This window comes from Schistocerca cancellata, chromosome 3 (assembly GCF_023864275.1).
Source record: "Schistocerca cancellata isolate TAMUIC-IGC-003103 chromosome 3, iqSchCanc2.1, whole genome shotgun sequence".
In the NCBI taxonomy this organism is placed as follows: Eukaryota; Metazoa; Arthropoda; class Insecta; order Orthoptera; family Acrididae; genus Schistocerca; species Schistocerca cancellata.
The window spans coordinates 550,893,131-550,911,068 of record NC_064628.1 but is presented as its reverse complement, the minus strand read 5'-3'; the positions used below and the strand labels follow the sequence as shown (position 1 = coordinate 550,911,068).

The 17,938-nt window shown below is 40.0% G+C and overlaps 1 protein-coding gene across 1 annotated transcript in view; it reads right to left on the bottom strand.

The window, feature by feature from the left end:
- LOC126176419 (BAI1-associated protein 3) overlaps positions 1 to 17,938 on the bottom strand; it is a 394,605-nt gene that overhangs the window by 5,127 nt on the left and 371,540 nt on the right. The window lies entirely within an intron of this gene.

Genomic DNA, 17,938 nt, shown 5'->3' with positions numbered 1-17,938 from the left:
TGGGTGGAGGGAGTGGGGCAGTATGTTATCGTAGGTTGAGGCCAGGATAATTATGGGAGTGGAGAATGTGTTGTAAAGATAATTCCCATCTGTGCAGTTCAGAAAAGCTGGTGGTGTAGGGAAGGATCCAGATGGCTCGGGTAGTGAAGCAGCCATTGAAATCAAGTGTGTCATATTCAGTTACCTGGGGACGGCATATCTGCAGTGACAAAAACTAACTTGCTCAGTATGGTGAGGGTCTCACCAAGGCCTTCACAGACAGGCACTAGCCCCCAGACCTAGTCTGCAAATAGATATCCTGTGCCATTTCCTCTCATAACCCCAATCCTCCCACCACCCCCAAAAACCAACCACGAAGGAATGTCTCTTTTGTCACCCTGTACCACCTCGGACTAAAACAACTGAACCACATCCTTTGCCAGGGCCTTGATTATCTACCATTGTGACCTGAAATGAGGGACATCCTACCCAAGTTACTTTTCACCTCTCCTAAAGGGAAGTACCATTACATCCCCAACATCCTAGTCTGTCCTTATGCCACTCCAAATCCCAACCCCCTGCAACAAGGACCATATCCCTGTGGAACACCCAGCTGCAAAACCTGCCCAATCCACCCACCCAGCACTTCACATTCCAGTCCTGTCATGGGTTTATGCTACCCCATCAAGGGCCAGGCCACCTGTGAAAGCAGCCATGTCATTTACAAGCTCTGCTGCAACCAGTGCACAGATTTTTATGTTGGTATAACTACCAACCACCTGTCCACCAGGATTAATGGCCACTCCCAAACTTTGTCCAAGAGCAAAGTAGACCACCCTGTGGCACAACATGTAGCTGAACATAAAACACTTAATTTCAATGGCTGCTTCACTAACCGAGCCATCTGGTTTCTTCCATACACCACCAGCTTTTCTAAACTACACAGACGGGAGTTATCCTTACAACACATTCTCCACTCCCATAATTATCCTGGCCTCAACCTATGGTAACATACTGCCCCACTCCCTCCACCCAACAGTTTCCACCCCCACTGTCCTGTCAGCTCCTCCCCATTCTCATCTCCCATCCTGTTTATTTGCAGGCTTCTGCCAACACATCTGCCTGTCTTTCCCCATTCCTGTCATTTTTTGTTCCTTTTTTCTCTATCTCCCTGCCCCACAACCTCCTGAAGCTGGGCCTGTTGACAGTCTAGTCCCTGCACACGCCACCAGTCAACATTCATCTCTCTCCCCACTTGTACACTACTATCTCTTCCCCTTCCCCACCCCCTCCAGATTGCTGCTTGCATTCCACGTGATGTTGCATTCTGCCAGAGATGCTGGAGTTGATGGTCATGTGTGCGTGAAGCATGCTTGCTTTTGTGTGTGTGTGTGTGTGTGTGTGTGTGTGTGTGTTTGTTTGTCTTTTAATCATGCCAGTCTGCATCTTGACGTGTCTTCTCTAGTGGAAAGGTACTGGAAGCACTGCCTGTAGAAAAATTAAAGACACATTTGGAGGAAAGAGAAACAGCGATATGAAAATCAAAGGATAAAAACCAGTAATAAGCAAAGAAGGGAAAGCTGATAGGAGCAAAGAGTATATAGAGGTGCTATACAAGGGAAATGAACTACAAGTCAATATCATAGAGGGGGAAGAGGACATAGATGAAGATGAGATCAGAGATACGATATGTGAGAAGAGTTTGACAAGATACTGAAAGATCTAAGTTGCTATCCATCAGAACTACTGTCATTGGAAGAAGAGACCATGACAAAACTATTCCACCAGATTTTCTGAATTGTGCAGATGGAAGATATCCTTACGACACATTCTCTGCTCCCATAATCATCCCAGCCTCAACCTACAGTAATGTATTGTCCCCACACCCTCCACACAACAATTTCCACCCCCTCTGTCCTACCATCTCCTCCCCATTCTTGTCTCCCACCCTGTTTACAGGCAGCCCTCTGCCAATGCATCTGCCCATCTTTGCCTGCTCCTCTCCTTTCTTGTTTCTTTTCTCCCACCTTCCTGCTCCACAACCTCCTGATGCTGTGCCTGTCGGCTACTGATGAAGGCTGTGGCCAAAAACTAAATATGAGTGTCTTTTCATTGTGCCCATCTGCAACTTGACATGTCTCCTTTATGGTAAGTAGCAATCTGTCTTTTCCTACATTGTTGATATCCCTAATTGGAGTTTCCATTGTTCAGTTTGATTCTTCTATATCCTTATATTTCATCATTTTCTCTAGCCATTACTGCTTCACCATTTTGCTCTTCTCATTAGTCTCATTTTTTACACATTTGTCTGCTCCATTTGTTGCATTTTTGTATTTTCTTCTTTAACCACTCCTGTGATATACAAGGATTTCTACTAGCTCTTGTTTTCTCCCTTTTTGATCCTCTGCTGCCTTCAAAATTTCATCTCTCAAAGCTGCCCATTTGTCATCTACTATATTCCTTCCCCCTGTTGTTGTCAATCATTGTCTAGTGTTCCATCTGATACTCTCAACAACCTCATGTTCTTTCAACTTATCCAGGTCCCATCTCCTTAATTTCCTATCTTTTTTTGCAATCTCTTCAGTTTTTATGTAGGGTTCATAACAAATACATTGTGATAACAGTCCACATCTATACCTGGAAATGACTTAAAATTTAAATTCTGGTTCCAAAATCTCTTTTTTACCATGTATAATCAAATTGAAACCTTCTGGTGTCCCAGGTCTCTTCCACATATACAACCTTCTTTCGTGGTTCTTATATCAAGTGTTAGTGATTATCAAATTATGCTCTGTGCAGAATTCTACCAAGCGGTTACCTTTTCCATTACTTTCTCCCAGTCCATATTCACCTACTATTTTTCCTTCTCTTCCTTTTCCTATTATTAAATTACAGTCCCCCATCACAATTAAGTTTCTGTCTCCATTAACTATCTGAATAATTTATTTTATCTCACCATAAATTTCTTCAATCACTTTATCATCTGAGGAAATAATTGTACCACTGAATACTACTGAGGTGATGTACTACTGTGGTGGGTGTTGGTTTTGCGTCTATTTTGACTAAGATAATGCATCCATTACTTTTTTCACAGTACCTCACCTGGATTTCTATTTGTTATTCATTATTAGACCTACTCGTGCATTACCTGTTACTCCTGCCACTGAACTACGCTGATTCCCACTACATCTAACTTCAACCTATCCATCCATTTTTAAATTTTCTAGCCTCATTCCACACTCTGATCCATAGAAAGACAGTTATGTTTCTCCTGATGACGACATTGTCCTGAGTAGTCCCTGCCTGGAGATCCAGATGGGGGACTATTCTGCCTACAGAATATTTTTCCCAAGAGGATGTCATCACTATTTAATCCAACAGTAGAGCTGCTTGTCTTTGGGAAAAATTACAGATGTAATTTCCCCTTGCCTTCGGCCATTCACAGTACCAGCACATGATTGATATTACTAGGTTGAATTAGTCATTCATCCAGACCATTACCTCTGTAACTACTGAAAAGGCTGCTGCCTTGTTCAGGAACCACGTGTTGGTCTGGCATCTCAACAGATACACCTCCGTTGTGGTTGCAACTATGGTACGGCTACGTGTATCATTGAGACACACAAGACACACCGCCACAGTAATGCTTATTGTTCATGTGGGGAGGGGGCGCGCCCACACCCACACCCACACACACACACACACACACACACACACACACACACACACACACACACACACACACACACCATGCTTGAAATAAGACATTCCAGTGCTTGATCTTCTGGAAAGAGAGGGGGAAGGGGGTGGGGGATATTTTTGAACTTTAGACTTCTTAAAACCAATCTTATTTTAAAACTTTTATGTCATTTTAAAAATGTGAATACAGTATTTGCACTTGTAAAAAAAAATTCGACTGTACCACATCTCATAATCAGACGTACCAGCATGGAATACCAGTGCATTCCATCACAAATCAAGTACTGTGTGTGTGTGTGTGTGTGTGTGTGTGTGTGTGTGTGTGTGTGTGTGTGTGTGTGTGTGTGTGTGTTCAACTTCACCATGTCTTGGTAATTATAAACTGTTCATTTATGTATTAACAATCCCAAATTATTTGCAGGAAGCCATTTTTGACTATCAGAGATTAAAATACTTGGGCACCTCACATTATATGCTCATGAAAATCAATAACAAATTAAAATGTAGAAATGTGAACTCTGAGCTTTTTCAGAATATATACTGTTGGAACAAGCAATGCATGTGAATAATGCAGGGTAAAAGGCTAGAGAATAATGGAGAAGTTACCTGTAAAAATATGACTGTTTTCAATTATTTTACCATGAAATAATAAAAAAGGTAAAATGTTCAATGGAATGGATTTAGCATTCTCTAAAAATACCATTACACATAATCCTTGTTCAGGTTTCCTATTATTTGGAACAGAGCTTTTAAGTAAATCAAAATTTTGAGTTCAGAGATTGACTACATCATGTGCAGTTTTATTTTTAATGTTAACCTAAGGATTTCTTGTGGCTTATGTTGATACAGTGGCAAAGACCTGCATAAGGGTTGCATTTTATCATTTTACAGGCAGGATTCACTTCTGTGTAGCTTGAAAATACCGAAATGGGCAAAATTATCTAATAGCAAAAAAATCATGAAATAAAGTGTTTGTTTAAAAAATGAAAGCAGCCTATGCAATGACTTCCTTGAAGAAATTTGCAGCTTGTGTCGACCCATATATACATAAGACAGTAAGAGGTACTGCAATTGTCTCTTCTAAGGAAGCATGGGATTTGTGATCTTAAGATTTCCTGGCAATATTTTTATTGCTCTCAGGTGTCCAGCCAGGTGCACTCATCCATGTAACATCATGTTAACAATAGCCTATCGAGTCATTACCTGCAGGTGATATCTAAAGAGTGAATGTCTTCACTACACTGTGCCTCCTTTATAAAAGAAGGTATGATGAAGCAAATACAAAGATACTCATTCTACAGGTATCACCTGAAGATGATGGAAAGTTACACTGTTGAAATGTCATGTTACATAAAAGGTTGCACATGGCTGGACACCCAGCTGCAGTACAAGTAAGAATGGGATTATATTATCTCACAAATAAGGTTACAGGAGATGATGCATTGCACTATTTAGAAGATACTCACACTGCTAGTAAAAAGAAAAAACTGGTAGAATGTTACCTCTATGAAATGAATCCATTTTTGGACTCTTTGATTAAAGCAAGTGTAAGTGGAAACTGGGACATGTCAATCAGAGTTATTTCACTTTAGCTTTACCAACCTTATTATCTGGCCACATCTCAATTAACAACTCTGAAGATATAATAAGAGCCTTAAAATTTGTTTACAAATGGACAGAAACACCAGGAGGTAGGGTGATGACTTAGCACAGTTTTGTTATGTTTGGAAACTGTTTTACTACATTCCATTATACTAGTTTTGCTTTTGTTTATGTTCATCTTATATCCTCCTTTCAAGACACTGTCCATTCTGTTCAGCTGCTGTTCCAGGTCCTTTGCTGTCTCTAACAATTAAAATGTCATTGGCGAACCTCAAAGTTTTTATTTCTTCCCCGTGGATTATAAATCCTATTCCAATTTTTTCTTTTGTTTCCTTTACTGCTTGCTCAATATACAGATTGAATAACTCGGGAATAGACTACAAACCTGTCTCTCTCCCTTCCCAACCACTGCATCCCTTTTATGCCCCTTGACTCTTATAACTGCCATCTGGTTTTTGTACAAATTGTAAATAGCCTTTCACTCCCTGTATTCTACCCCTGACTATTCCAGTCAACATTGCCAAAAGCTTTCTCTAAGTCTACAAATGCTAGAAATGTAGGTTTGCCTTTCCTTAATCTATTTTCTAAGGTAAGTCATAGGGTCAGTATTGCCTCATGTGTTCCAACATTTCTACTGAATCCAAACCGATCTTCCCCGAGGTCAGCTTCTACCAGTTTTTCCATTCGTCTGTAAAGAATTCATGTTAGTATTTTGCAGCTGTGGCTTATTGAACTGATAGTTCGGTAATTTTCATATCTGTCAACACCTGCGCTTTGGGATTGGAAGTATTTATTATATTCTTCTTGAAGTCTGAGGGTATTTTGCCTGTCCCATAAATCTTGCTTACCAGATGGTAGAGTTTTGTCAGGGCTGGCTCCCCAAGGCTATCACTAGTTCTAATGGAATGTTGTCTACTCCCGGCGCCTAGTTTAGACTTAGGTCTTTCAGTGCTCTGTCAAGCTCTTCCCGCAGTATCATATCTCCAATTTCATCTTCATCTACATCCTCTTCCATTTCCATAATATTGTCCTAAAGAACATCACCCTTGTATAGACCCTCTATGTACTCCTTTCACATTTCTGCTTTCACTTCTTTGCTTAGAACTAGGTTACCATCTGAATTCTTGACATTCATGCAAGTGATTCTCTTTTCTCCAAAGATCTCTTTAATTTTCCTGTAGGCAGTATCTATCTTACCCCCAGTGATAAATGCCTCTACATCCTTACATTTGTCCTCTAGCCATCCCTGCTTAGCCATTTTGCACTTCCTGTCAATCTCATTTTTGAGATGTTTGTTTTCCTTTTTGCTTGCTTCATTTACTGCATTTTTGTATTTTCTCCTTTCATCAGTTAAATTCAGTATCTCTTCTGTTACCCAAGTATTTCTATAAGCCCTCATCTTTTTATCAACTTGCTCCCCTGCTGCCTTCACTACTTCATCTCTCAAAGCTACCTATTCTTCTTCTACTGTATATCTTTCCCCCATTCTTGTCAATCATTCCCTAATGCTCTCCCTGAAACTCTCTACAACCTCTTGTTCTGTCAGTTTATCCAGGTCCCATCTCCTTAAATTCCCACCTTTTTGCAGATTCTTCAGTTTTAATCTACAGTTCATAACCAATAGATTGTGGTCAGAGTCCACATCTGCCCCTGGAAACGTCTTACAATTTAAAACCTGGTTCCTAAATCTCTGTCTTACCATTATATAATCTATCTGAAACCTTTTTAGTATATCCAGGCTTCTTCCATGTATACAACCTTCTTTTATGATTCTTGAACTAAGTGTTACCTATGATTAAGTTATGCTCTGTGCAGAATTCTGCCAGGCAGCTTCCTCTTTCATTCCTTACCCCCATTCCATATTCACCTACTACGTTTCCTTCTCTTCCTTTTCCCTACTATCGAATTCCAGTCACCTATGACTATTAAATTTTCATCTCCCTTCACAATCTGAATAATTTCTTTTATCTCATCATACATTTCATCAATCTCTTTGTCATCTGCAGAGCTAGTCGGCATATAAACTTGTACTACTGTGATAGGCATGGCCTTCATATCTATCTTGGCCACAATAATGTGTTCACTATGCTGTTTGTAGTGGCTTACCTGCATTCCTATTTTTTTTATTCATTATTAAACCTACTCCTGCATTACCCCTATTTGATTTTGTATTTATAACCCTGTATTCACCTGACCAGAAGTCTTGTTCCTCCTGCCACTGAACTTCACTAATTCCCACTATATCTAACTTTAACCTATCCATTTCCCTTGTTAAATTTTCTAACCTACTTGCCCGATTAAGGGATCTGACATACCACGTTCAACCCGTAGAATGCCTGTTTTCTTTCACCTGATAACAACGTCCTCCTGAGTAGTCCCCACACGGAGATCCAAATGGGGGACTATTTTACCTCTGGAATATTTTACCCAGGAGTACGCCATCATCATTTAACCATACAGTAAAGCTGCATGTCCTTGGGAAAAATTACAGCTGTAGTTTCCCCTTGCTTTCAGCCGTTTGCAGTACCAGCACAGCAAGGCAGTTTTGGTTAGTGTTACAAGGCCAGATCAGTCAATCATCCAGACTGTTGCCCCTGCAACTACTGAAAAGGCTGCTGCCCCTCTTCAGGAACCACACATTTGTCTGGCCTCTCAACAGATACCCCTCCATTGTGGTTGCACCTACGGTACGGCTATCTGTGTCGCTGAGGCATACAAGCCTCCCCACCAATGGCAAAATCCATGGTTCATGGGGGGGGGGGGGGGGGGGGATTCATGATATAAGAATCTTTATTGTAATGTGCTCATAGTACTGGCAAGTCATAAAGTACTTCTGTAAAAATGCATATCCTTGCAAGAACTATCACGTGGAGACCCCAGACATTCCTGGAATGTGAGAAAGATCTTTCCTTCTCTTAAAAGGAGGAGCTAACAGCTCCGGTTCTAGCATTGTACGATGAGAGTGCCAGGACTGAACTTCACACCGAAGCTAGCAGTTTTGGCATAGGGGCAGTTCTAGCACAAATTCAGGAAGGTGCTCAAGAGGTGATAGCTTATGCTTTGAGAGTACTTTCCAAAACCAGCATGAACTCCTTTGCAACCAACAAAATGCCTTGCAGTTGTATGGGCCATCAACAAATTCTGGCTGTATTTATTTGACAAACATTGACCATAATGATTGATCACCATTCTCTACCATGACTGGTGAGATGGATGCTGAGGCTTCAGGAATATGATGTCACAATGGTATACAACAGACACAAACACAAGGATACTGACTGCCTTCACAGAATAATTTAGCAGAGTACAGCAGCGGGTTCAAATGGCTCTGAGCACTATGGGACTTAACATCTGAGGTCATCAGTCCCCTAGAACTTAGAACTACTTAAACCTGACTAACTTAAGAACATCACACACATCTATGCCTGAGGCAGGATTCGAACCTGTGACCGTAGCGGTCGCGTGGTTCCAGACTGAAGCGCCTAGAACCGCTCGGCCACACCGGACGGCTTGCAGCAGCGGGGATGAATTGTCAGTCATCACTGTGTTAAATGACATCGCTGATGTACAGAAGGAACATCTATCATTGCTGAAAACCATAAAAGCCTTGAACAATGGGGAACCAACCAAAGGAGGATTCCAATTAACAAATGGAACACTGTATAAAAGGAACTATGATCCAGTTGGGCAGAAATGGTTGCTCATCATTCTAGCTCCTCTACAGCCAGTTATCGTTAAGTATTTCCACAATGCTCCAACATCTAGTCACCTGGGATCCACGAAGACTCTAGCATGAGACGGACACATGTGTCACTGGCAAGGCCTCTACATATTTGTTAAGACACTCTGTGAGCCACTCAATGGAATGCCAACAATGGAAACCTGTGCTACAGTTATTTATAGGGTATTGTAATGGTCCCATCTGCAGCAGCGCAATTCCAATGAGCTGGACTTGACCTCTTGGGGAGGTTATTCAGGTTGGTGAATGGAAATCAATGGATATAAACTGCACTGACTACCTCACCTGCTATGCTGTCACCAAAGTTTGCTGACTGCTGAAGCTTCTTGAATTGTAAAGTTCTACATCTACATTGACAAAAACACTCTTGCAGATCACTGTGAAGGGCATGGAGGAGTGTATGCCCATTGTACCAGTTATTATAGCTTCTAATCTTGTTCTCCCAATCCCTATGGAAGCAATATATAGGGGGTTTTACTGTGTTCCCAGAGTCATCAAATAAAGCCTGTCCTTGAAACTTTGTTAGCAGTCTTTCTTGGAATAGTTTCTGGCTATCCTTAAAGGTCTGCCAGTTGTGTCCTTTCAACATCTCTGTGGCACTCTTCCATGGATCAAACAAACCTCTGGCCACTCATGCTACCCTTCTCTACATGCATTCAATAACTCCTGTTAGTCATGCTTGGTATGGGTCCCACATACTTGAGCAGTATTCTAGGATGGGTCTCATAGGCAATTTTTAAGCTACCTGCTTTACTAATGACTGAGCCTATGTGATAATTCCATTTCATGTCCCTATTAAGTGCTACATCCAGGTAATTGTATAAGTTTACCAAGTCTACCTGCGATTCACTGATACTGTATTCATAGGATACTATGTTTGTTCATTTTGTGAAGTGCACAATTTTACATTTCTGAACATTTAAAGTAAGTGGCCAATCTTTGCACCACTTTGGAATTTTATCACGGTCTGAATATTTGTGCACCTTCATTCTGACTGTACTTCACTGTAGATAACTGCATGATCTGTGAAAAGTCTGTTGATATTGTCTTCAAGGTCATTCATATACAACATAATCAACAAGGGACACAACACACTTCACTGGGGTACATCCAAAGTTACTCTTACATCAGTCAATGACCCTGCATCAAAGATAACCAAATCTTTCCACCTTATCAAGAAATCCTCAATCCAGTCACAAATTATGTTATACCCCATATGGTTGTACTTTTGATAACATGCATAGGTGACATACTGAGCCAATGCTTTTCAGAAATCGAGAAATACTGCATCTACATGACTGCCTTCATCCATGGCATCTACCTGACTGCCTTCATCCATGGCTTTCAGGATGTCTTGTGAGAAAAGTGAGAGTTGGGTTCACATGATCTTCCTTTTTGAAACCCATGCTGGTTGACATGAAGGACGTCATTCTGTTTGAGATGCCTCATTTTGTTTGAGCTCAGAATATGCTCTAAGGTTCTATAAGAAATTAAGATAGATAGATTTATTCATCTCGTAACATACAATCACTGTTGTGTCAATAATATTGTCCAGTAGTTTTGTTGATCACTTCTGCTACCCTTCTTGTAGACAGGAGTGTTTTTTGTTCAAGGGATCTGAAACAGATTGTAGGTAACAGATGGACTAACTCTGGTGCAAACTGAATATAGAATCTGATATGGACTCAATTGGGTCCTTGGGCTTTTTCCAATTTTAATGATTTCAGCTGTTTCTCAATGCCACTGACACTAATATAAATTTCACTTATCTTTTCAATGGTGTGAGAATTAAACAGAGGCAATACTCTTGGGTTTTTCTTTGTAAAAGTATATTTGAAAACATGGAGTTAAGCATTTTTCTTTTGCTTTGCAACTCTTAATTTCAGTTTCTGTCTTGTCCATGTTGTGGCCACTGGACACTAAATTTGATGCCTTTGTGAAAAATCTTCCTTGTAGAAGACATGATTTTGAAGTATAGAGCACACCTTGTGATGATATCTGATTCTGCCAAAATTTTACAGTTGAGACTAGTATCAGAGATAAGTCCACATGGCAACATCATCCACATAATAACTGCTAGCATTTATGGATGAGTGGCCTCAAATAATGCTTCAATATGAAATCGGCAGATATGTTTGTGACTATGTTGATATCAAACAGAGAGACTTGGTACAATACTGCCTGCCATGACATTCCCATACAACACAATGAAGCTTCACCCATTCTTTCTGCTCCATGGTCTCGATGTCATAATGACAATAGATACACTGTTCCCATCTCAACCAAATGATACTCAGGATGGCCACATGAGACACCTCAGCATCAGGGCCAAAGAAGCAAGGCAGCTGGATTGGATATGGGCCATGGACACCCAGGAGAAAGACCAGGAGTGCTATAATGCCAAGCACTGGTCAGTGAGGTACAATGCACGAGGTTTTTCATCCATTTTTATGCAATGTGAGAAAGTGAGACTGAAACTAAACTCTGTCTGAACAGGCCTTGGAAGGCCCAATGGTACCAACTAACCACCATGCCATCCTCAGCCTAGAGGCATAACTGGATGTGGATACAGAGGAGCACGTGGTCAGTACACTGCACTCCTGGCCATTGCCAGTTTTTGTGACTGGAGCCACTACTTCTCAATAGGCCTAACAAGGGCTGTGTGCACCCAGCTTGCCAACAGCACTTGGTAGACCCAGATGGTCTCCCATCCATTTGCTCACCAAGCCTGACAGCACTCAACTTTGGTGATCTGACGGGAACTGGTGTTACCACCTGGCAAGGCCATTGGCAGAAAGTGAGACTATCATTACAAAACTGCTACTTTTCACTGTATCGTGTCCTTCATCACTTGTATGATATCACATATGGAACTGACAATTATGACTCCTACATCAAAAAAACAAAAGCACAGAGACATCAGCCGTGCCAACTGTATGAAGCCCTACCACAATCGAGAGGTGCAGATTGATGATGGGAGGTTCAAGGGAAGTGAAGACCCTCTTGCTGAGCATGGTGCTTTGACAAGAGCTGCTACCTTCAATGCTCATCATAGTGAAGAGAATATAACAAAACTATTGGAATACCAGGATCAACCAGCACAGCCATGCCATCAACAAGATGAAGGTCCAGGGTGCTGCAGTTGGCTCCAATCAGAACTTCTGAAAGAGTGGGTCAGTGGTTATTCAGGAGAGGAAGCCATGCCATGAGCTGTGGGCATGCAGTGATTTGCATTGCATGATGGTGTGCTGTGACTCACCATTTCAAACCCAACCATTAGCAATTATTTGTTATTTAATATTTATCACATCTGAAACATTTTTGAAATATCTTAAATTTGTAATGTTCGTATATTCAGGAATATTTCATGTGCAGAGTGCCTATTTGAACTATTCTGAAACTGTATCGTCTGAGTCAGAGGTTAGTAAAAGGAACTAATTATCAATTTATTCCAGTTGTCAAGTATAACCTCCACCCATACTAACTCACAGGAAATACCTATTTCAATTTCAATAGAAGGTAAACTACTTCTGACAACAATAAATTCTCCACCACCAACTACATTTAATCTATCCTCCCCGAATACATTTAGGTCCTTTGTAAAAATGTTAGCTGAATTTATCTCCAGCTTCAGCCAACTTTCCATTACTATAATGGTTTTAGCTTCAGTGTTTTGTTTTAGAGCTTGGAGCTATGGTTCTTCCCCAACACAGCTACAACAGTTTACAGCTACAATATCGATCATTGCTAGGTCTACCCTGTCCTGCACCCTTTTAGATTGATGCCATTTCTGTAGTTTCCTGATGCCCTCTAAGCTAAAAAGCCACCCAGTTTCCTCCAAACAGTTCCGCTACCCATGTACTACTTCTTGTGTGCTATAACAGTTTACAGCTACAATACTGATAGTTGCTAGGTCTACCCTTGTCCTGTGTCCTTTCAAATTGATGCCTCTTCTGTAGTGTCCTGATTCCCTCTAACATAAAAGATCACCCAGTCTCCTCCACAGAGCCCTGCTATACATGTAGCCACTTCTTGTGTGCAATGACAATATTGATAGTTGCTAGGTCTACCCTTGTCCTGTTCCCTTTCAGACTGATGCCTTTTCTGTAGTTTCCTGATGCCCTCTGCCTTTTTTATATTAAAAAAAAAAAAACACCCAGTCTCCTCAAATTCCACCATATATTTTTTAAAAATGCAGATAAAAATTCGGTTTATTCCTTCCTAAGAGACAGTCTATACTACTTACAATCTGATTATGTAAGTACAGACCTGATGTAGTTTAAATTCAAAGTAATATTATAAATGGCAGTTGAGAGATATATATAGCAAATAAATTAATAAGAGATGGTACTGATCCTCCATGGTTCACAAAACAGTTCATCACATTGTTGTAGAAGCAATAATAATAATAATAATAACTGATATGGTCATATGATTTTCGGTCCTAACTTCTGCAATGCATACATGTGACTGTATCGATTTCTGGCCTCAATGTGCCTTAACCCAAAGAAATATTGTTCTGTGGTCAGAGATGCCAGGTGTGGATAGCAGTTTTAAGTGCACACTGGGTGAGCCTGTGGTGACTAGTGGACTGGACGACAGAGAGAGGAGTAAGCCATGTAGCAAGAGCCGGGCACATGCTATTTGTGAGCATGGGAAGTGCTACGGCATCATATGAGTGATGGGTCAGCGGCCTGGAGGATACTGTCTGTTCGGCGGATGGCAGGGAGTACGTCACATTGGAATTAGTCCCTTGCACTCCTATCAATTTTGGTGAGCATTGAGCATTGGCAATCAGTTTGGAATTTGAACTGGGTCATTCGCCTTGGCTGGAATATTAACTTGTCCATCAGTGATCAGCATGTGACTGGACTGTTTCTGGTAAGCAAGTCTCAGCAGCATTTTTCCTATTTCCTTTGGGACACATCACACTGGATGCTGCACTGAAGAGTGAGTTGGGCTAATCATTGACACAGTGTCACAAAATCATACCCTGGCAGTGTTCTGCAAATTTCCATGTATGTGTGCATGATATTCTAGAGAAGTGATGTCAGCTTCAGGGCACTTCGTGATTGCGGATACATGTTCTCATGTTCCACTGGCTGAAATCTGCATGTAAAGGAGTTAATTAATTTATGTGTTTACAAAGTTGTCAATCAACCCCATCAAGGTTTAACTGTATTGCTCAAAACTGCCTCAGGTTCAAGAGTTGGTAAAGGTTTAACATATATAATATTTGTGTATAAGGTGTAATACATAACATATTTATCCACAAAGATTAGTACATCAAATATGTAGCTAGCCTAGAATACTTTTGGTGAATGGAGATGTTTTTTTATAATTTGTTGTTTACAGAATTTGTCCTTAACCTGAGACCGTATAAAAGCAATATATCTGACACAGATGAAAGGTTGATTTGTGTGCAGCTGCACTAGCACATGTTATCCTGCAGGGAATTGTAATTAAATTTTGTTATTAGTTCTTCTGTAATGTTGGTTTTCTCACAACCGGATTGACTGAAATGGTGTTCAGTCATACACACATGTCAGTATCCCTATGACCATTTACAGTGCACTAATGTGAAAGAGTTTCTGAATTTAAGCTTATTTGGTTTAGAAAGAAGACCTGAATGATTTTAAATTTTTAAGGTTACTAGTTTTAATATTTAAAGAAAAAGAAAACTTGGGCAATCTAGAACTTCAGTGATTATTTTAAATACCTTGAATCATTTTAATTTTTTTAAAGGTTATTGGTTATAATGTTAGAGGGAAAAGAAATTTTGGGTAATTTAGAGTTTCAGTAATTACTTTTCAGTATTGATTTGCACGATATTAGTGTTTTATGGGTTATTGGTTTCAATGTTTTAAGAAAAAGAAGGTATGAATTATCTGTAAACTAAGTAATCCAATAAATGTTCAACTACTGTGCTCAGCTGCTTACCACATCAGAACCGTTGTGGTCTAGCTTAACCAGCTCCAAAGGTTACCTTTCCCTTTCGAATAATTAAGAGACAGTATCAGCAGCAATAATAATAATAATAATAATAATAATAATAACAGTAATAATAACAGCATTCCAAATTTAAAAATCTCCAAGATTTGCATAGTTTTACAGAAGCTCAAGATTTAGTGTGATCTTCAATGTGAGATGCTTTTAATAGTTTCCACAAAGAAACCCTGTCTTTAGATCTGACAGAAAACCTAAAGGGGTTTTGGTTATAAGTAAAGTACATCAGTGGCAAGATGCAGTAAATACTTTCACTGTGTGATTGCATTGGCAGGTAATATACTGATGACAGTGCCATTAAAGCAGAGTTACTGGAAATGATTTTCCAAAATTCTTTCAGCAAACAAGATGAAATAAATATTCCAGAATTTGAACCAAGAACAACTACAAAAATGAGTACATCACATGGAGATATCCTCAGTGTAGTGAGGCAGCTTAAATCATCCAATAAAGGCAAGACTGCTGGTCCAGACTGTATACAAATTAGGTTCCTTTCAGAGCATGCTGATACAATAGCTTCATATTTAGCAACCATATACAACTGCTCACTCTTCAAAAGATCCATGCCTAAAGACTGGAAAGGTGCACAGGTCACACCAATACTTAAGAAAGAAAATAGAAGTAATCTATTCAATTACAGATCCATATCACTGACATCAATTTGTAGTACAAATTTTGAACATAAACTCTGTCTGAATATTATGAATTACCTTGAAGAAAAAGATTTATTGAGAAGTACTCATCCAAGTAGGTAAAAAGACGAGGAGTAGTAGAAATTGTTGGGTGGCAGAAGAAATACTGAATTTAATTGATGAAAGGAGAAAATATAAAAATGCGGTAAATGAAGCAGGCAAAAAGAAATACAAACGTATCAAAAATGAGATCGAATGCAAGTGCAAAATGGCTAAGCAAACATGGCTAGAGAACAAATGTAAGGATGTAGAGGCTTATCTCACAAGGGGTAAGATAGATACTGCCTACAGGAAAATTAGAGAGACCTTTGGAGAAAAGAGAACCACTTGTATGAATGTCAAGAGCTCAGATGGAAACCCAGTTCTAAGCAGAGAAGGGAAAGAAGAAAGGTGGAAGGAGTATATAGAGGGTCTATACAAGGGCGATGTATTTGAGGACAATATTATGGAAATGGAAGAGGATGTAGATGAAGATGAAATGGGAGATATGATACTGCATGAAGAGTTTGATAAAGCATTGAAAGACCTAAGTCAAAACAAGGCCAAGGCCCCGGGAGTAGACAATATTCCATTAGAACTACTGATAGCCTTGGGAGAGCCAGTACTGACAAAAATCTACCATCTGGTGAGAAAAATGTATGAGACTGGCGAAATACCCTCAGACTTCAAGAAGAATATAATAATTGCAATCCCAAAGAAAGTAGGCGTTGACAGATGTGAAAATTACCGAACTATCAGTTTAATAAGTCATGGCTGCAAAATACTAATGCGAATTCTTTACGGACGAATGGAAAAACTGGTAGAAGCCGACCTCGGGGAAGATCAGTTTGGATTCCGTAGAAATATGGGAACACGTGAGGCAATACTGACCCTACGACTTATTTTGGAAGAAAGATTAAGGAAAGGCAAACCTATGTTTCTAGCATTTGTAGACTTAGAGAAAGGTTTTGGCAGTGTTGACTGGAATACTCTCTTTCAAATTCTGAAGGTGGCAGGGGTAAAATACAGGGAGCGAAAGGCTATTTACAATTTGTACAGAAAGCAGATGGCAGTTATAGGAGTGGAGGGACATGAAAGGGAAGCAGTGGTTGGGAAGGGAGTGAGACAGGGTTGTAGCCTCTCCTCGGTGTTGTTCAATCTGTATATTGAGCAAGCAATAAAGGAAACAAAAGGAAAGTTTGGAGTAGGTGTTAAAATCCATGGAGAAGAAATAAAAACCTTAAGGTTCGCCGGTGACATTGTAATTCTGTCAGAGACAGCAAAGGACTTGGAAGAGTAGTTGAACAGAATGGACAGTGTCTTGAAAGGAGGATATAAGATGAACATCAACAAAAGCAAAACTAGGATAATGATATGTAGTCGAATTAAGTCGGTTGATGCTGAGGGAATTAGATTAGGAAATGAGACACTTAAAGTAGTAAAGGAGTTTTGCTATTTGGGGAGTAAGATAACTGATGATGGTCGAAGTAGAGAGGATATAAAATGTAGACTGGCAATGGAAAGGAAAGCGTTTCTGAAGAAGAAAATTTTGTTAACTTTGAGTATAGATTTAAATGTCGGGAAGTCGTTTCTGAAAGTATTTGTATGGAGTGTAGCCATGTATGGAAGTGAAATGTGGACGATAAATAGTTTGGACAAGAAGAGAATAGAAGCTTTCAAAATGTGGTGCTATAGAAGAATGCTGAAGATTAGATTGGTAGATCACATAACTAATGAGAAGATATATTGAACAGAATTGGGGAGAAGAGGAGTCATGGCACAACTTGACTAGATTATGGGATTGGTTGGTAGGACATGTTCTGAGGCATCAAGGGCTCAGCAATTTAGTATTGGAGGGCAGCGTGGAGGGTAAAAATCGTAGAGGGAGACCAAGAGATGAATACACTAAGCAGATTCAGAAGGATGTAGGCTGCAGTAGGTACTGGGAGATGAAGAAGCTTGCACAGGATAGAGTAGCATGGAGAGCTGCATCAAACCAATCTCAGGATTGAAGACCACAACAACAACTACATTTTTAGACTCCCAGAAGGCTTTTGATACCATTCCTCACAAGGGACTTCCAATCAAATTACATGCCTATGGAGTATCATCTCCATTGTGTGACTGGATTCACAATTTCCTGTCAAGAAGGTCACAGTCCATAATAATTAATAGAAAGTCATTGAGTAAATTAGAAATAATATCTGACATTCCCCAAGAGTGTTTTATAGGCTCTCTGCTG